The sequence below is a fragment of the Lissotriton helveticus genome, chromosome 5_1, assembly GCF_964261635.1.
Source record: "Lissotriton helveticus chromosome 5_1, aLisHel1.1, whole genome shotgun sequence".
Lineage (NCBI taxonomy): Eukaryota > Metazoa > Chordata > Amphibia > Caudata > Salamandridae > Lissotriton > Lissotriton helveticus.
The window spans coordinates 898,163,395-898,182,359 of record NC_136065.1 but is presented as its reverse complement, the minus strand read 5'-3'; positions in this window follow the sequence as shown (position 1 = coordinate 898,182,359).

Genomic DNA, 18,965 nt, shown 5'->3' with positions numbered 1-18,965 from the left:
CTCACCACCCCAAAATTGGAGCAGCCGCCCAGTTTATATGGATTCCATAAAACTCATCATTTCATTTTTCTCTCATTGCCAAGCGTCACATTTACAAATACCAAGCATCTTACTCCCGTGACCTGTACAAATGGTGCCATATTTCTAACAGAAAAATAAATTTGTTTAAACGAAAGGAATTTTAAGTGAATAAACATGCTTCATAACAAAATAAGACGTATTTCACTTAATTGAAAGTAGAGATCGCCATTAATACTTAATGCCCCATAGAAAAGGTTTTCTTCCCTTTTAATTTCTCCCATTTGGAACAAAATGACTATTTTTCAGTTATAATCATGGCACAGTGTCTACTGGCCACTGGAAGCAAAAGTCCTGCTGCTTGTAAATGGGATACTTTGAAATGAAAAGTTAATAATTGAGTTAATTTTTCATTTTAATTTTCTCCCATTTAAAAGCAATCAGAAACATAATTTTGTTCTCGTGGATTTACTATGGTCTCCCCAAGAAACTCATTACCAGACACAAAAGTTTCCGAAATGGGTAGATCAATTGTGTACATTAACCTGCCATTTGCCAAATTGATCACGGTTGGCCCAGAAGTGATCTCTGTACCTTGTCAGGTACTGCTGTCATGATGGTTCATGTCAAGGTACAAAACGTTTAGAGGATAGTCTGCATCTGTTCTGAGGGCTATTTACCAATCTTTATCAATGTTTCTCCTTTTTAAAAAGAGAGTTCCAAATTGAATGTTTGTTATTGAAAAAGTAACTAATGACATGAAGAAGTTTTTCCCTGGGAGAGGAGGTCATTATTTTTTTCAGTCCCACGCAGCCCAATTTAACTACTTGAGTCGGCAGTGTAATCCCCTTCCTTTGGAGGGCTCTACTCCATTGGGCTGTCAGAGAAAGCTTTACATCAATGCCTAAAAGGTACTTCCCACCTGGCCAAAATACACATGTAACAGCACCCTGACTTTAACACCTCGTAAAAACGAAATCACTCCTAACAAGATTCACTGAACCTATCTTAGATTCCTTTCTATTTCAGACTTTAACCACATTTCATTTGACACTTCTTCATTTTAGAAGCAAAACAAGAAAGTTGTAAAACACCTTGTAAATGCTTCTAACAAACATTTAATTGAAACAGAGAAAACTAGCTCTGAAACAATAATTAAACTGCAAATCGGAGTTCTGTAAAAAGCAACTGCTGATATCAGAGGCAATTGGGGTTTAACGAAATTGCAATAGCTGATTAAGTGCTTTTCGTGCACAGTGAATCTTTGTTTTTGAAATTAGTTAAGTAAATGTCTGCTATGTTCAAGCCTATGTCTTAAAGCCTATCGCCATTTAGGGCCTCATTACGATGTCGATCGGACACCATCACAGATTTGGGACCACATGATTACAATGTGACCGCACACTGTGCGATCGCATACTCCCATTCCCCTATGGGAGCTTGTGCTACGGCCGTAAACCAGCCGTAGAACAAGCTCCCATAGAGAAATGGGAGTTTTTGTAAATCACTGCACCCTGTGGAAGGCACCTCAAGGTGCCTGTCACACAGTACAGGTATTTACAGGGAGGCACCATAGGTGACCCCCAGGGCCACCACCTTAGGCTATGGAGGTAAACGGGCCCTGCTAGGGGCCCCCAAAGTTGCTTTCCGACAGCCTTTCCGTGTCAGAAAGGCTGGCATGGAAAGGCTGTCGGAAACCAGCACCGTAATCCTAATGGTGAAAACGCCGTCCTATTGGGATTATGGGCTGGTCTACGACTGGACGATGGGCTCCTTGGGCCTGTCGGAAGCCAGCCGGAATGACCTGATTGGTTAAATTCCAACTGCCTAGATTAGGTAGTCGGAATTGAAGCCGACATCGATATCGGGCCCTAAATTAGCTTGTAACTGGTAGAACATTAAGTTGGGTTTATACAGCACCAATATCACCATGCAAAGAGTACGTTTAACATTAGATGTGCATCTTTTATGCTTTAGCTCTCTGTTGTCCTTCTTTGGCCTATGGGGTATATAGGTAGTTGTAAAGTTAGTAGGATATGGGTAAGGGCTAGAGGTGTTAGGGTAGATGGTACTGGGGTGTGGGAAGAGGTAAAGTTAGAGATGCTGGTGTAAACCCAGAGGTCGAGGTACTGGGGTATATTTAGGGGTAAATGTAAATAAAGGTAGGAACAAATGTACTAAGGTCAAAGAAGAGGTGTATCTATCAGTCTGTATGCAGGGGGTTAGGTAATGAAATATAAGTACAGTTACATAATCTCTGATATAGTCAGGGCTATGAGTATTGTTCTGTAGGGTCTTGTAGAGTGGTCAAAGAACTAGGGTTTAGTGATAGTGGTGGCAAAAGGGCAAATGTCCGCAGTATTGTCATGGATACATGTAGTAGTGTATAAGCACTTATAGAGGTATTTTCTAATAGGCAGGGGTTAAAGACAGTTAGTTCTCCTGAAAACAAACTTATTGATGGAGAGGGGGGATGTAGTGTGGTATCTTCTATGAATAAATTAAGAAGAGGGTGGACAGGGTGAATCTAGAAAAGGTCACAGGGGTACGCCCCAAAATCAGAAAAGAAGTGACGTGTGTGATCGGGTAAATACAGCACGAATAATTTTTGCATAAAAGTTATTCACTCAGTTTTCCAAATAGGGTTTCTCGAGTCATCTTCTTCCAGAGTCTCTTACAACCAGTAAAAAATCCATCTCTAGGTTACCTATCTGAAGTACTTCTTTCTAATAGCTACTACCTCAAGAAATTCCCAAGTTCAGCTAGGCGATGAATCTCTTCAATGTGCTGAGATATTACATTTCTTCCAGAGCACTTAAGAACTTCCTATTCTTCAAATAGACCGTTATGGAGCAATGCTTGGCTTGGCTGACCTCTTCTTTGAGTTCCATTCATGCATATGTGCGGATAATGTTTGATTTGTTTTTATGTATAATATATTTTATTTGCAGTAAATGTCTGTTCCATTTCTTCATTTGAAGCTATCTTTGCTGGCAATTTACAGGACAACAAACCAGTCTTTCCTAAATGTGCATCCAATAAAAACTCTTAAAGTTTGTTAAGTATAAGAATAGTATGGCTTTATCTTGGAGCGCGTTCAAGATGGTGGAATAGACGGACACACTCTGCCCTGTCTCCTGCCATCCTGGCTGAGTTCCTTGAATGTTTCCCCTCACTGATGCAGGCTCTAAGAGATGCACCAGATATGAGACTCAGCCTCTCACGTAAAGAATCCAGTCTAATGATCTAAGGAGGGGCTTACAATGCGGTTCCCAAGGTTGGACACACAATCAGGGACCACCACGGGTGGGGAAGTGCCTATCAACGTCACTGTTGTGGCCTGCTAGTGGATGCAGAGCAGATTGCTGGCTGAGGCTGTGCAATGAGTTGGCCCCTGGGACTGAAGACATGAATGCAGCAACGGTACCATCATGAAAGTGCATCCCCTGGATTAGCATACTCAGGAGTGAAGCACTGAGCCTTTGAATGAGCCGGGGGACATATTGAGATCGACATGTAGCTTGTGGCCCGGCTGGGCCTTATACACCTTCCCAGTGACCACAATGATTGGCCTGGTTTAGAGAAGAGCCCAGAGGATTGCTGTAACAACAGAGACCTTGCAGCCATGGAGGAACCGTTTTGACCTAGGTGGAGTAGTCAGAACACAAAAGTCTCATTGACTTGGCAAATGCCTCTGGCTGACTTTTCCCAGGGTGCCCCGTTCTCTAGTCACCCCCTCCTGGTGCTCCATCATTCTGGACAAGTGCATGGGGTGTGGGGAGCCAACAGATGCTTCAGTAGAGGCTTATCTTGCTGTTGTGTGGCTGTGATTCAAATACAAAAAAGGGGCGACCCGGTGTCCCTAAGAACCTTGGTATAAAGTTTATCACAAAAAAGTGGTTCTATCGGGTTCTCAAAAGTTATTTTCTAAGCACACTAAGGGGCCAATTCCGATCTGGGTCGGAAATCACTCTGACCGAGCTGGATCCGTGGTGTTTTCCGACCGATCCGGACTCCTGCAGTCCAACCGAGCAAGTACGATGCGGCCGTATGCTCTCGGACTCGTTTCGGTCAGACTCCCATTGAAGTCAACGCGTTTGAATTGAAGTCAACACGTACATGGGCTCCCATTGACTGAATGGGTACGTTCTGGACAAGTGCGCCCCCTACAGTGTGCATGCATCAGTCCCATCCGCACCCTACATGCCTGTGTTGGGGAGACCCATGGGTCTCCCCCCGTGTCCGAGCCGTAAGGCTGCGGGTAACAGGGGGTCCGATGCAGACCTCCAAAGTCCAGCTCCGGGAGCTATTGTGAGCCGGAAGCTCCGGCTCGATCCGGCTGTCTGAATCGTGCATCGTACTGGCTCGGTCGGAATTTGCCTCCATTGCGCGCCACGGTTAGCTTACGGCTAAGACGTACGGAGCGGTTCGGACCCGGAAACCATTCGGCCGGAGATTTTGCGCTTGTTCGCATCATTTGTCGTCCGGACGCGTGTACGAATCCGACCCGCTAATCCCGAAACCGATTCGGAGCCCTTCCGACCGAGATCGGAATCGGCCCCTAAGTGTCGCATTGCCCAACTACTCATAGGGCCTGGATATCACACACGCCTAAACACATGTACAAAGTTATCAGGAATAATCACAATAACACATTCTGTGCATATCCACTTTGCGTTTATATGAATTAATTCATTCAAATATATTAATCTTTTCAAAGTTACAAAAACAGCTGTTTGCAATGGGTGAAATATATAGTGCTCATGTGACATATGTGCCTAAGTGCAAAAACAATTAGTGCAGTATATACAAAGTGGTTCAGGATTTATATACAAGGGAAAGGACAAGGTTTCTGATGGCCAGTTTATGTGGCTGGGGGCAGGGGGCATATGCACCACCAAGAAGAATACTGCTCAGGAAGCAAGCCTACTTATAAGTCCAGACCAAGGCCCTTTGCAATTGACAATCATAATGTGCATTCTGTTAACCTTCATTCAGTTAATATGTCTCTAGGAACGTCAGACCAGTTGGAAAGTTTCTGCACTTATAAAATTGAACTGAGGGAAGAACCACAACAGGATATTGGGATGAGTGTAGCTGAGATGAGATCACATCTCAGCCCCAAGTCCAAAATGCTTCAAAATGATATTGACTCAGTCATATCTCAGTGAGTCAGAGAGTACTGGACTTGGAAATTAAAATGGAAGTGCTTGAATCTGGCCAGTCGCAAGACTCTTGCGACAGACAGGCTGGTGATCAATACCAGCAAGATGCCCTGGCTAAACTTGAGGATGTTGAGAACTGCCCCTGCAGTGAGAATTGTTGTGTGCGAGGCCTGGCGGACGAGGTTGTGTATGTCATCCTCAATGCTTTTCTCACACGCATGTTCTGTTCCATGCATGGGTACTACCACCAGGAGGTATGTTGGACAGATAACCGGGTGGGGCCTTGGAGATCTCTGCAATTACAGAAGCCAGGGATGTCCTAGAAAAATTCCACTATTTATCAGAGAAAGAGGCGCTGCTGAAAAGGGCTTTGAAGACTGGTAACATTTCCGACCAAGACTAGACCTGCACTATTTACCAAGACATATCACAAACAACCCTGCACCATCAGTTTGAATTCCAGCGAATCAGCAAGAAATTAAGGGAAGATAATATCATATACAGATGGATGCATCTGTTATGGCTTCCCTTTGAGAAGGATGAAAATTGCTGTCAGTTAATTGACAGGTCCCAAACTGTTCATTTGTTGGGCCTTAATATGTCGGAAATTGAATCTGGAGCCACACAAGGCAGAGTCCACACCAGGTCACATGTCCAGAAAGTAGATGTGACTGGATGGAGTCTCCTAAGTGTTCACATCACTCCTTGGTGGGCCTCAGGGGATTAAAAGTGTTTCTATAACTTCAGAGACACTTTGGACCTTGCACATGATCATCTGCAGGGACACCATTACCTTTGATGTGCATCGCATCCATCTCTTTTTTCCTTTGTTCCACTTTCTCCCATGTAACCATTACATGGCTCGCTAAAGGGTGGGAAACAGGCATGACCATTGCATGTAAGAGCGGTGGTGAGGGGTGGGTGGAGTCGGCAGACGACGAGAAAAACTAAAATAATAAAAAAAGATGAACACTTACCTCGAGCTTGTTTTATTTAAGTTTCCCTCGTCGTTGTGTTTCGACTAACCCCTCACCCCATCCCCGCTCTCACTTGCACTGACTGCGCCTGATGGGGAGCCTAACTTGAGGGCGTCTGACATGCTAACATGCAGGGATTATTGTTTTCATTTTTGCATACAGGCACCTCTTTGCCACGCTGAGAGCGAGGAGTGACTTAAACAAATGTCTTCCGGTCTTTTAGATGTCCTAAGGCATGAGATTTCTTGCTTTCTTTCTGAAGTGGAATCGAATGGTGGAGAGGGATCTCTCCCCCTGACTTCCGGTGGGGTGGCCTTTTATGGTGCAGTTGTGTATGTTTACTATTGCTTAGTTTAGTAATTATGGACATGAATTCGTAGAGTGGGTGTAGTGTGTTTATCTAGGTACCTGAATCGATATTCCTATTCTCTGCCCTTGTCCGGTTATAAATCAATAATATCTCTACAACGGCATAGAAACCCTTTTCATAATTCAGTCATAGCGCATGCTGTCACATTAAGCAAGCCTACTCCTCCAGCCCCCTAGAAAGCACACCGAGTTCTTAAACAAATCCAAGCCTCCAGCAACCTGGGAAATCCCTGCTGCTATTGTTTTGATTTCGTCCGAGAACTCCTGTAAAGCACTGTAAGAATGACCAGTTCTTAGTGACATCTTTATTGACGTCTTATGTCCATCCTTACGTCAAACCCGGCACCTTTCAGGTATAAATTTACCAACGCTGCCTTAAGCAAACACACAGTGGTAATCCTGGAGCAGAGCAGCTATCTACTTCCGAAGAGCCCAGCTGATGCGAGAGCCCACGGACGCTGCCCCTCCCTTTTGACGCGCTGAGAAAGACGCTGTCTTTTCTCTTGCCGAGAAATCCAGCCTCCGGCGTTTCCAGCTTACCCTTGCGGGTGACTGGGATACCGAGTCCTGAGAGAGAGATACCAGCCCTCCTGCCTTCTATTACCCAGGTATTAAACTGACTAAACCCTTCCAGAGAATTCTTGAGTCAGATTCTTGGCAAAACAAACTTAACTTAAACTGCTACTTACTTACTCCTTCCCACGTATTAGGCTTAGGTCAGGTACACCGGGGTAGGCGTAGTTAGAAGCACCAGTTGAGTACGATTAGTCAATGTATATATGTATGTATCTATTTTATCCATTTTAAAGTATCATATGGCTCAGAAACCATATCCATGCTTTTACACTATTATTTCATAATCCTGCTTTTACTGTATGCACTTTACTTTACTACAAGTATTGCAATTGTAGCAATTCATTTCTCATGTATGAGGAAAGAGACTGCTCAATAAATAACATCTTTTATTGAAAACGCCCGTCTCTCTTTTTCTCTGCAATCTGGTGAAACTAAGTGCGCACTTATTGACTGAGTGAAATAGCTGTCTTTTGTTTTCACACGACTCTAGAGATACACTCTTATTCAGGGAGAGCAAAGTTGTCATGTTTTATGGTTGTCAGAAACTAAATCCCTTCTTGTCTATCCAGGGAGGTTAAACTCGCTTATTCGAGAAAGTTTCTAGTGAACTCTGAGCTAGCTGGCAAAAAACTTAAGTCTAACATAGTCAGTAGAGACCTAGATAACCTCAGTCCTACGTCTACACTACTGAAGATATTATTCCAATGCGCAGAGCCTATTGGGACTATAGGAACTACACTACATGGCGCCCAACGTTTGGTAAGGCGATAAATCTAACGCAAGATGTTAGAGCAACTCAGTCGTGCTTTTTCACACAGACCCTTTCTCCCGTAAATACTCCAAAGACGTCTGGAGTGGGTAAAAGGTTAAAAATCCGCCGAAACTTAGTAGGAAGAGATTTCTATGTATAGTTTTTGGTTTATTCAACGTTGAAGGATACAGTGTTTCAAAATATTGTGCACCTAATCTTTGTTTCCTTGAAACTTGACCTGCAACAAAAACCTTTCTGCCAGTAACATGGGGGAAAGTGAAGAAGAAAGGGAGACAGCTAGAATGGCAGCTCGACTCCTAGAGGATGACAATAGTCTCCTGCAGACCAACCCGGATGCAATACTCATTCCGGTCAACATAAGAAAAACTATAACTCCTAAACTTATAGAAAATGGACTGACACCGAGAGGTGGTACAGTCATATTCGTAATTGAGGCACATGAATATCGGCAGACAGAGGTATTCTATTCATGGATAAACTTTCCAGCAGCAAACGCTGTCACACGTGAGTTCCACTATTACAAAATAGAGGAACCTCCGGATAACTACACTCCTTTCGAGGAGGTGGAAATCCCATTAAAATACCAAGAGCACCTGCTCTGGTTTAAAGGCGCCCTAAAACATAATAATCACATCACCAGGCTCGGTCCACTAGGTAGACCAGGAGCAACGTGGCCGGTTCTAGCCAGCTACACACCACATCCAGACATCGAAAAAATGTCAATAGCAGAACTTTTAGCACAACTAAAACAACTAATTAAAATACATAGACAATTAGTCCAATATGTAATGCGGACTTCAACAGTTCAACCAGCTATTAACATTCCACAGCTGACCCCTCATCAGGGGAACACAAATAAAATTACACCACAGAACATACAGTCATGTCTGGGTAAAGTACCCATAAACGGGAACAAATTCCATTCTGGTTAGCACAAAAAATAACTCAAATAGAGGCAGTATTTCCGGATACTACCCCTGTTGAGAAACACAGAAATCTGACTATCTGTCTTCCAATGGGGATCGCACCACATGTGGAGGTCTGTGACACTTGGGGCACAGTCTTTGCTTCCATTTACACAAAAACACATGGTGTTCCGTCCATGGCGGTAATACCCGATGTGCTAAGACAGATTCAAAATGAATACGGTCCAGAACCTGCTTTAACTCTGGGTATGAAACTGCTGAAAGACTCCAAGCAGGTCTCAGCTTTATTATTATCAAACATAAAAGGAGAAGCAGCATCTGTGGCGATCCGCCAGAAATTGAAAGAAACAGATATAGCAGAACAACCATTTGAACTTGCCAGAATCATAGAAAAATCCTATGAAGAACTAGGAAGAGATAGTTTGGGTGGGAAACCAGTAAAACCCCAACTAACTGAAAATCCTGAAAAGATATTTATTAAAAATAATCTAAACACTCCAAAAAAGAGCTGGGATAGAAATAAACAATCCACTCCCAAAGAAAAAAAGATTCCAGTCCAGAGGAAGGTCTCCTCGGCGGAGAGAAAGATCTCCGGACCAAGGACACAAGTCTCCCCAGAGGGAGCCCTCTGAGAAAAGGTACAACCTTAGAAATAGGGATAATTTGAAGAAACCTGATAGATATCAAGATATTGATACACGTCTCTCTCGATCTTTTCAGACTTCCTCGCAGAAATCGGAAAGAAGAGGACGGTCAGAACAAAGGGAAGAGCACGTCAAGTCCATAGACAAAGAACCTGCTCATCAAAGTAAAAAATTACAATTTCCAAAAAAGAAGGTAGCCAGTATTAAAGTAATCAAACATGCCGAGGATCCTGAGGACACAGCTGAAAAACGGAGAGTGGGCTCAGACAATGCTAGACAGCGCAGCAGAAGTGAGCATAGCTCGCAAGATCCTGATAAATCATCTGGAGACAGTGGACACGAATGAATACATTCAAGTGGAAACTGCAGATACCAGAGTTAGCCAACCTCATAAAATATAGGAAATAACATTACGTATAGAGGGAGATAAGACTAGGAAAATAAGGGGTCTATTTTGGGATAACCTCTCCAAAGGCTATGACATCCTTTTAACTGAAAAAGACTGGCCACCAGAGTTTGTCAGAGAGTGCCCTCATGGCGAAGAAATGATTATGCCTGCCTTCTCAAATCACATTCTAATTCATAAAAAATATACACTTGCAAGAAAGTGGGCAGTAGCCCAAGCTCCTGCATTGTATAAAAACCATGTCGGATGGGATGAGGACTCTCCTCCTCCCAAAATCCAGTTAAAATGTCAACCAACTGCACAGAGGCAGTACCCAATTAAGCAAGAAGCTAAAAAACAGGTCAGGGAGATCTTAGATCAACTTGAATACCAGGGGGTGATTTAAACTTGCACCTCACAAATGAACAATCCTTTGTTTCCTGTCTCCAAACCAGACTAGTCATATCGTCTAGTTTTGGACTACAGACACCTTAACTCATGTTGCAAAACATTTGCAGTACAAAACTCACACAGTGCAGCACTAATGAATAACATTGTGCGCAAAAAATACAAAACAACATTAGACATCTCTAATGGATTCTTTTGTCAAAACATAGCACCTGAAAGCAGGTATTTGACCGCTTTCTCAATAATGGGCTCGCAGGAAAAAATCTGTCGACTCCCACAGGGGTTCAAGAACAGCCCAGGATTATTCTCAGCAAGAGTAACAGAGTTACTACAAATATATGATGATGAGGCATTATCTTATGCCGATGACATCTATCTAACAGATGATGACTTGGATACTCACTTGAAAAGACTGAACACCATAATACTTGTGTTCGCAGCAGAGGGTTACAAATTCAACTTTAAAAAGTCACGAATTGCCCATCTAACTGTCCTGTTTTTAGGATATGAATTATCAAGTGAAGGTAAAAGCCTGGAAGACAATTTCTTAGAGAAATGCGCTGTAATCCAAGCACCAAGAACGCTGAAAAACTTGCAATCAATTCTAGGTTTCATGAATTTCGGAAGAACTTATATTCTAAATTATGCAGAGAGGGTTAAACCTCTCTATGAACTAATAAAACCAGATTTTAAAACAATCAATTGGACTCAAAAACACACAGAAATTTTGAGATCATTGCAAACAGACATGTTAGCTAAAACAAAATTGCAAACACGCGATAACACACGCAACCTTGTAATCCGAGTCATCCCAGGAAGATGCGGATTCACATATCTAACCTCTAATGAGGGAGAAACGGTACTAATAGCATACAAATCACATTTGTACACAGAAGCTGAAAAAACATTCAGTATTAAGGAAAACATTGTACATGCGGTTCAAACAGCTGTAGCAAAAGAAAGAGCCCAGGCCGAAGGCAGACGGATTACTGTTATAACAGCAGAATCAGCCTATGAGGAATTAACAAGCCCATGTAATTTAACTACCGTGGCATTAAATCCAAAATGGATACAATGGGAAAATTCTCTTGCTACAGACAAAGTAAAATACTATTTTGATCCAAATTTGAAAAGATTAAAGAATCTAGAATATGAAAGAGAATATCCTCTGCCAATCGACATTCTGCCCATACGACAGTACGCCTGTGTAATATATACAGACGGATATGCACAACCCTCAGTTTGGGGAAAACAAGCCTATAACGCCACATGCGAGATTATTAAATACGTGTGGCGCGGAGGTAAATTGGGACCTCTGGTAACAATATCACACTCTGTAGAGAACAATTCAGAACAACAAACTGAAGTAATAGCTTTGAAAATGGCGCTAGAAAATGCCGATCGCGAATTCCCGACACTAATAGTGTGCGATTCATATTACTGCGTCAAATCATACAATAAAGACTTGCAGAAATGGGTTCACAACGGTTACAAAGATGACACAGGTGCCACAATAAAGCACAAATCGCTTTGGGAACAAGTAGTTCTTTTACAGAAAGAACTACCAAAGACTCACGTGATACATTCATTGAGTCATGAACGTGATGGCGTTCACGTTACAGGGAATTCATTGGCTGAGACAGCCACAGTGGAAGCAACTAAACCGGCTTCCGTAGCTACAAAAAAAGCGTTCAGAAAAATACATAGAAGGGGAACCATGCTGGCGGTAAAAACGTCATCAAAAGGCGACTGTGCAGCGCTACCCGTCAACTATCCACTCAATTATACATACATAATCGATGGAAATTCCGTTCCTTTTGCTCAAATCCCTGGAGTGGGGGATAGAGTAATTCCAAACACGAACAGGAGAAACTTATTAATAGCAGACGCACACATGGGGGAAGGTCTAGGGCATCGAGGGATCTTGAAATCTCTGAGAGAATTACAATCAATATACTGGTGGCCGGGAATGAGCCTGCAAAACTACAAATTTGCATTTTACTGTCAAAACTGCAACAGAGATCGCAGTGGCGAACTGCCCGGAGTATTACCAATGCCCTTCTTTTAGATATCACAAGAATATCAATAAGAAATACCCAGGAAACAATGCACCCTATTAATATTAATTAAGAGACTAGTTTCATTTAAAAACTTAGACCCCAGCTCTCGGCTGACGCCAGAACTGTTATAAAAAGATTTACGAGTCTATACCAGCACATACGCAATTGGCTGGCTACATTCTAACCAGGGTCCTGCCTTTTAGCTCACGAGCTTAGAGGGAGGCCATGACCAGAATGGGCATTGCATTGCGGTAATCTTGTCACTTCATTCCTGAGGGAAACGGGATGGTGGAAAGAAAAAACTGAGACATATAGCAATCTATAACGGCAAAGGTATTAGGTTCGGGGGTAGGGTGGGTCAAACATTTAACAAGTGTCCAACGTAGTCTTAACAATCTGCCAAGAAATTCTCTAAAAGGTTTCAGTCCGTACAAACTAGTGTTCGGGACTAGAATGCATATCCAGGATCTCGATAGTCAAACTTCAGTAGTAGAAGGAAAATGCTTTGATATCAAAGATTGTTTGGCTATTTTACAGGACTTAAATGAAACAAGAAAAAACCTGAGCAACATAAAGTTGAAACAACAGCCAACAGCCACTGAAGAGAAACCACCTGTCCCAGCAAGGCCTGTCTGGATTCCAAAGATTGGGGATCTGGTCAGAGAGAAAATCGAGGTGAAGAAGGAATTTGGGTCTTCTTACAGAAAAGCAGTACCTGTCTTAGCTGTCAACGGAACAAGATCAGTTGTACTACCGCCCCTTGCTGGTAAAAAGGAGAACCGAGTTGTATCCATCGACCTGGTTAAACCACAATCATGTGGCTAATAATAAGTAGTAGGCCAAGAGGACTCCCAAGAAATAGCAGAACACCAAAGTTTGCTACAAATCAAGAGGTTCAAACTGAGAGACTAATCACATTTGAATCAACAAGGACTATGCAACAAAGTGAATCAACAAGGACTATGCAACAAAGCCATGGAACTTATGCCTCTTTAAACCCAAATTGCAACAATTCGTCAAGAAACACCTGTCTACAACAATGTAGCCACAGACTATGCTAATGAAACAAAGAAAAATCCAGAAGCAATTCCAACAATTGACAGAACTGCATCAGGCTACTTCATCAATTTCGATGACTTTTCTGAGGATCCGAGCGAACCTGAGGAACAGCCAACAACAACAAAAACTTTTAAAGACAAAGCTAAAGAACTATTTCATCATCTACAAGAAACCTATCTGATTTCCCCATGGATTGAATTTTGGGTGGTGCTAGGTGTACTTTTCCTCCTGCTTTGGCTCATCATGGTGCTATGCTTGGGACACTTCATTGAGGGAAAATATATTACAATGGACACAGCAAGCCAGAATATCAACTTGGTCCTAAAGCCACACAAGTCTTCACACATCGAGAAAAGAGAACTTTCTTCAGTAAACTTCACAGCCAATCCGATACCCGGTGGGGTAGCATGGGACAAAACAGATTACGAAATATATGGCCCGGTCGAGCTCTTGAAGTATCCTCATCAATTTAAGGTTTCATTAAGTGACTTTGTAAAACCAAGTACATTATCTGATGATTGGGATTTTGAAAGTATTAATGATATGATGTCAGACTTAGTTATGTCAGCAAAATTTACAGAACATGATTATTTACAAGGTTCATCAAATTATGAACAGATGTATTGCTACAACAACTATCTTAACCATTATTTGCATAAATCTGCTCAACCTAGAAATGTTTTTAATTTTAATCAATGGGAACATTGTGCAACACCACCAAAAAGTAGTTCAAAAATATTTTATGAGAAATTCCCATACTTCTCTGGGTTTAACACAAGTGAAGCAGAGACATTTTATTTCAAACTGTTAAATAAGACAGGAATGAAAACCATGCTGACAAATACAAAATTAATCTATTCAGAAACATTTTTTGAAAAAATGAATACATTTGGTTTTGATTTTTGGAATAAAAACATTGAAATGAAAACGATCTGGGGTACCAGAGATTGGCAAGTCCAGGGTATAGAATCATTATTCAGAGCCTGCATGATCCCAGAACAAATTATATTTTTGAATGACACAATTCAACAAACAACCTGTTTTGGCCTAGCCAAAATTAAAGACTTAAACAAACCGTCTATTCCAAAGCCAACATCTGACAGTAATAGCACTACAGAGGTTGAGATAGACGTATCCCATATTTTAAACCAAAACAGAACACATCCTGATCGGAAAAAATGGCTGATCTGGCCCACAGACACAAATAACTGTCAAGATAGATTCCTGAACAAAATACAGGGGTTCACATTGACCAGGCCAGACCCTAGATACTCCCAGCGACAACATCCAGGGATAGTAACAACATACAGTGTAGGAAAACTCTGCCTCAAATGGCTACCGACATCCACACTGGCAGAAATTAAGCAACACTTGACTTTACTTAAAGAAGGTGCTGACTTGCGTGATTTCATTATGGGACCACGCAAACAGCGTCAAAAACGTTTCGTAGCGGCCTCTATATATGCAGCTTATAACGAAGCTTGGAAAGTAACTCAAATCGAAACAGCAGAGAAAATACGGGAAATTGATCGTATTAATTTGGAAAAATCACTTTCTGTTGTGGACAATGAGTTAATGACTCTGTCTTCCAGAATATATTCACTGGACAGTATTGTATCTTCTGCAATCGATATAATAGAGCAGGAATTACTAATGTTACAACATGGTCAGTCCCAATTGCGTTCTATTGTACAGCTTGGCTGGACGTTACAAAATCTGCGTTCAGGCTACGTGCCTTGGCGTTTAATCAACACAACGTCACTGTTCTCTATCTTTAACCTTACTGATACACAAATCAGCTTGGCACAAAAAGGAGCAGAATATACAATTCTGAGCATTGAAAAACTTGAGAGATTACCATTGACAATGTCAGAACGACCTGTCATTGAATGGATAATACACGGAATCATAACTATTCCGATAACAACTTTCCAATTTCGATACTGCCAAAAGTATATACAGGCAGGCCAGTATGAAAGGTTGGGTAAAGGATACATTAAGTCATCATGGAAATTGCCTTACACACACACATGTTATAGTGAAAAAGGACAGAATGTATTTCTTAGTGGTGATAATTGTGAAAAATACTAAGTGGTAAACTTCTGTGTCAGGGTATAAATCTACATGGGGCCTGTGAGGGGACTTCAAATAACCTTTCATGTCACCAGCTTGGCACACCTGCAACTCGAATAGAGCCATTCTTTAGACGGCTTTCTAACGGGAGCTACATTCAAATTGTGGACCACAGATGTTGTGGCTTGGTGCCAGGAAAAGCTTATCTCGTAAGCGTTTCGTCCATGGTCACTTGTTGTATGCAAGTGTTGTATCCGAACGACACTCCAGACAGGGAGGGAAGAATTTGGCCCAGTCTGAAAATCTCTTCTATTCGAATTGATACTTTAAGCAGAATGAGGTCTGTTCTTCTACAGACGCCTGTGCCCTTGACGTCATCAAAAGAAACGTATGATCTCCAAGTTGCAAGGACAACAGCAGAGATACATAACCTTTTATCAACAAATTGCCCCTTACACTTCGCAGAAATGCTAAACGAAATCTTAAATATTTCTGATACGAATGGCATCGCGAGTGTATTTAAGTCAATTTTTTCGGGACTGTTGACACCTTTCAAAGCAGTCCTGGGCATTTTTCCTAATTTTGTCCATTCGGTCTTTGGCGGCCTTCCACTCCTGTTGGGACTCGTAGCAGGCATTTTATTTTTGATACTCCTGCTTCGTTATGGCAAGCCATGTCACATACAAGACTCCAGCAACAATGGAAGAAACGATCCAAGCTATACGCTATCGGGACCGCATAACTAAAGTCCTTGGATTAGCCCGGCTAAGAGATCTGAATATGACCTGGTTTCTTTCATTCAGACCCATCTGGCAGAATTGTATCTTACCTGTGTTAAGATGTATGCTGTGCGGAGAAGAATGTGTGTTAGACGTCTGTCTTACACTACAATCAGAAGTACCAATGGATACAGATACTTTGCTCAGTCCAGTAACGGCTCATGCATCGTGTTGTCCCCAGCGGTTACCCATCCTGATGACGGCATTTGTGGAAACTTCACCACTACGATTGAAGGGCAGTGAAGTGCAAGATGAGAGCAGCATCAACCAGGTACGACCTTCTGTGAGCAATGCTGATCAGTACATCGATGATAGCAATCATTCTCACGACTGCACAGTTGCGGCATTTTCCAACTTGGTCGAACTTTCACCTGAAGCGGTAAACTGCTTTTTTGAAAGTCTGTCTGAAATGATGTTCTCCCCTGAACAAAAAGAATAACTTTTTAAGCAAACGAGCACTCAGCGTTCCATTAACTCTGAAATTTGGCCTTCAGCTTTGAAAACAAAAGCTTCTGGAAATATTTGGAACTGTTTTGAATTCTTCCCCTGAAAAACGAAATTGTTTTTCCCCGATTCCAAAATATTTACTTTTTTTTGGCACTCATCCTCTGCTTAAAGTAGAACTATTCTTAGAGAACAGAGCTTCTATTTTTAGGAACTCTAGAGACAATATATTACCTCAGCCTCTAGCATATTTACAAATATCTGTATTTATATGTGATGGAATGGTCTCGCACTTTTTCTTTTCTGTATTAAGAGCCATTTCATGTGTAATTTTCGCAAATCATTCGTGCTGATATATAAGTACATCCTTTTTAATGAATGACTACACTGCGTGAAATACTGTACCTATATTCATTTTTTCGTGTATTTCGCATATGCCATTTCAGATGCAAAAAATTGTATTTTGGGGTGGATCGGTATACACATGCTCCTTTAGATATGTTTACTATTGCTTAGTTTAGTAATTATGGACATGAATTCGTAGAGTGGGTGTAGTGTGTTTATCTAGGTACCTGAATCGATATTCCTATTCTCTGCCCTTGTCCGGTTATAAATCAATAATATTTCTACAACGGCATAGAAACCCTTTTCATAATTCAGTCATAGCGCATGCTGTCACATTAAGCAAGCCTACTCCTCCAGCCCCCTAGAAAGCACACCGAGTTCTTAAACAAATCCAAGCCTCCAGCAACCTGGGAAATCCCCGCTGCTATTGTTTTGATTTCGTCCGAGAACTCCTGTAAAGCACTGTAAGAACGACAAGTTCTTAGTGACATCTTTATTGACGTCTTATGTCCATCCTTACGTCAAACCCGGCACCTTTCAGGTATAAATATACCAACGCTGCCTTAAGCAAACACACAGTGGTAATCCTGGAGCAGAGCAGCTATCTACTTCCGAAGAGCCCAGCTGATGCGAGAGCCCACGGACGCTGCCCCTCCCTTTTGACGCGCTGAGAAAGACGCTGTCTTTTCTCTTGCCGAGAAAGCCAGCCTCCGGCGTTTCCAGCTTACCCTTGCGGGTGACTGGGATACCGAGTCCTGAGAGAGAGATACCAGCCCTCCTGCCTTCAATTACCCAGGTACTAAACTGACTAAACCCTTCCAGAGAATTCTTGAGTCAGATTCTTGGCAAAACAAACTTAACTTAAACTGCTACTTACTTACTCCTTCCCACGTATTAGGCTTAGGTCAGGTACACCGGGGTAGGCGTAGTTAGAAGCACCAGTTGAGTACGATTAGTCAATGTATATATGTATGTATCTATTTTATCCATTTTAAAGTATCATATGGCACAGAAACCATATCCATGCTTTTACAGTATTATTTCATAATCCTGCTTTTACTGTATGCACTTTACTTTACTACAAGTATTGCAATTGTAGCAATTCATTTCTCTTGTATGAGGAAAGAGACTGCTCAATAAATAACATCGTTTATTGAAAACGCCCGTCTCTCTTTTTCTCTGCTATCTGGTGAAACTAAGTACGCACTTATTGACTGAGTGAAATAGCTGTCTTTTGTTTTCACACGACTCTAGAGATACACTCTTATTCAGGGAGAGCAAAGTTGTCATGTTTTATGGTTGTCAGAAACTAAATCCCTTCTTGTCTATCCAGGGAGGTTAAACTCCTCCTCGCTTATTCGAGAAAGTTTCTAGTGAACTCTGAGCTAGCTGGCAAAAAGCTTAAGTCTAATATAGTCAGTAGAGACCTAGATAACCTCAGTCCTACGTCTACACTACTGAAGATATTATTCCAATGCGCAGAGCCTATTGGGACTATAGGAACTACACTACAGAAGGAATAAAATTGTTTTAGACATACCTTTCTGTTTGATGTTTGTCTGAGTTTGGGGTTGTTTGTGAAGAGGAGTTCCATCACACCGAAGCTGCACTCATTGATGCCAGACTTGGTACATACTGAGAGTCCCCTCTCTCTCCATCATAGAACTATTATTATTACTACTTTGAAACTTAAGTGTCTGAATGACTCGAATGAAAGAGGGCCAATTAGGAGAAGCCTCACAGATAAACAACCAGACATCTTGTGCTTACATGAACCTCACTAACTGAAAAAGGATCAAAGTAACTTGAGGCACAGAGCATATCCCATAGCGTTTCCTCTCTTCAGCATATGCTAAACAATGGGAATTACAATTCTCTTTTTAAGCATAACCTACCATGCATAGTTTCTGACGTTACAATAAATATGAAAAGGTTCTATATAATTTTGTTGGGCACGCTACATGG